The sequence below is a fragment of the Prionailurus bengalensis genome, chromosome C1 (assembly GCF_016509475.1).
Source record: "Prionailurus bengalensis isolate Pbe53 chromosome C1, Fcat_Pben_1.1_paternal_pri, whole genome shotgun sequence".
Classification (NCBI taxonomy): domain Eukaryota; kingdom Metazoa; phylum Chordata; class Mammalia; order Carnivora; family Felidae; genus Prionailurus; species Prionailurus bengalensis.
This window is the reverse complement of record NC_057345.1, coordinates 98,477,264-98,479,162: the sequence shown is the minus strand read 5'-3', so window position 1 is coordinate 98,479,162 and position 1,899 is coordinate 98,477,264. Positions and strand designations below refer to the sequence as shown.

The following is a 1,899-nucleotide window of genomic DNA, read 5'->3' as shown; positions in this document are numbered from 1 at the left end:
CTGTCACTCTTTTTTTTTTTAAGATTTTATCTTTTAGGTAATCTCTACACCCAACACTCAAACCCACAACCCTGACATCAAGAGTCGCATGCTTTACTGACTAAGCCAGCCAGGTACCCCCTTTTCTGCCCCTTCTAAGGTCGACTGTCATTGGATTTAGGGTTCATCCTAATCCAGGATGATCTCATTTTGAGATCCTTTTTTTAATTACAAATGCAAAGATCTCTTTCCAAGTAAGGTCATATTCACAGGTATAGGAAGTTAAGGCTTGGACATATCTTTTGGGGAGACATATCATTTGGGGAAAGATCTCTTTCCAAGGAAGGTCACAGTCACCGGTACAGGGAGTTAGGGCTTGGACAAATTATTAAGTAAAACAGCAAATCAGAATTACAGACTTCTTAGATGTTAAAGGTTATTTTCACAGACCATAGCAACAATCTCTGAAGTCAGGGTGTCTCTTAATTAGAATTAACATTTACAAGAAGTTTTATGATACAAAATGAGTATCTGCTTTTCTGACTTTCTAGAAGACTAAACATTTTTCCTTATCTTATTGAGATTTCTTTTACCATAATTATGAAGGTCTGTGGTTTTTCAAGACCAAGTCCTAGAAAGCCATTAGTTAGCAACAACATGAAAAAAAAATAGGTATGAGAGCTCAAAACTTACCACATGGAGGACAAAGGAGCAAAATAAAATAGACCCAGTTTTCTAATCTTAGACCAACAATTTCATTCCAAATGTCTCCTAGAGGCATATACCATATACCAGAAACCATTTTCATGCTTCTCACTTTCATACACCTCATAAATTGGCATGGATCCACTCACCATGCTGTGTCCATTCACAACCAGGAAGAAGACTTGATTAGCATTGAATTGTAAGAGCCTGCTAATTATTTTGATGAGTTCACTCATTTTGATGTGATCAGGTGCAAAGAATTCAGTTTTATCCAGGATAGGAAACTGCTTCTCACCCTTTCTTGGTTCTATTATCACTGGGATTTGGGTAGGATACTGCTCTTGGGTAAATTTGGCATCTTTTATTCTTTGTTGCAAGGTGCAGAGCCACTTGAAGGTCTTCTCCAAGATCTTGGCATAGGAGATTGAGATAGGATGGCATCAGCAGTGGCTCTGACTGTGGAGATAGTAACTCCTGAAAAAATTTATTAAATAGTTACTATGTCCCTTTTCTTCTGGTTCTTCCTCCTTCATACGTCCCCCTCCTCTCTTTTACCTCTTCCTCCATTGGATCCTTCCCATATGAAGGCTATAAACATGCTCAACACTTGTTCATAAAAATAAAAGCAAAAATGGCAACAAAAACCCTGTATCCTGTTTTAACCACTACTAGAATCATAGTATTGGTCAAGGGTTGGAGTTTACTGTTTGCATTTGGCTTTTTAAAAAAGTGCACAGAGGCACCTGGGTGGCTCAGTCACTTAAGCATCCAAATCTCAATCTCAGCTCAGGTCCTGATCTGAGCCCTGTGTTTAAGCCCCATCTTGGGCTCCACGTTGGGCATGAAGCCTACTTAAAAGAAAAAAAAGATATATAAATATACACATATATAATTAATAATTAATGTATGATAATTATACATAACATGTAACATATTATATAATAATATGGCTTAGTATATATAATAATTAAAATATATTATTGATTATTATTAATTATATGCACAGAAATTAAGGGTACTAGAGAGACTGTGGTTCACATTGGCTATCATAAGTTCCCTGTCTATTCAGGGAAAGAAAATTAGAGCATAACAAAATAATCTGATAGGTAGAGAGATTATGACATATTCAGAAATGAAAGAGCTGGATGAGGTCAAAGAGACAGTAGTGGGAGAAAAGGCTGCAAGAACTAGACAGATTAAAATAAAGGTTGCAGT

General features: G+C 36.5%; 1 pseudogene; it reads right to left on the bottom strand.

The window, feature by feature from the left end:
• Positions 1 to 228: 228 nt before the first annotated feature.
• LOC122479445 lies at positions 229 to 1,121 on the bottom strand (annotated as a pseudogene).
• Between the last annotated feature and the right edge of the window lie 778 nt (positions 1,122 to 1,899).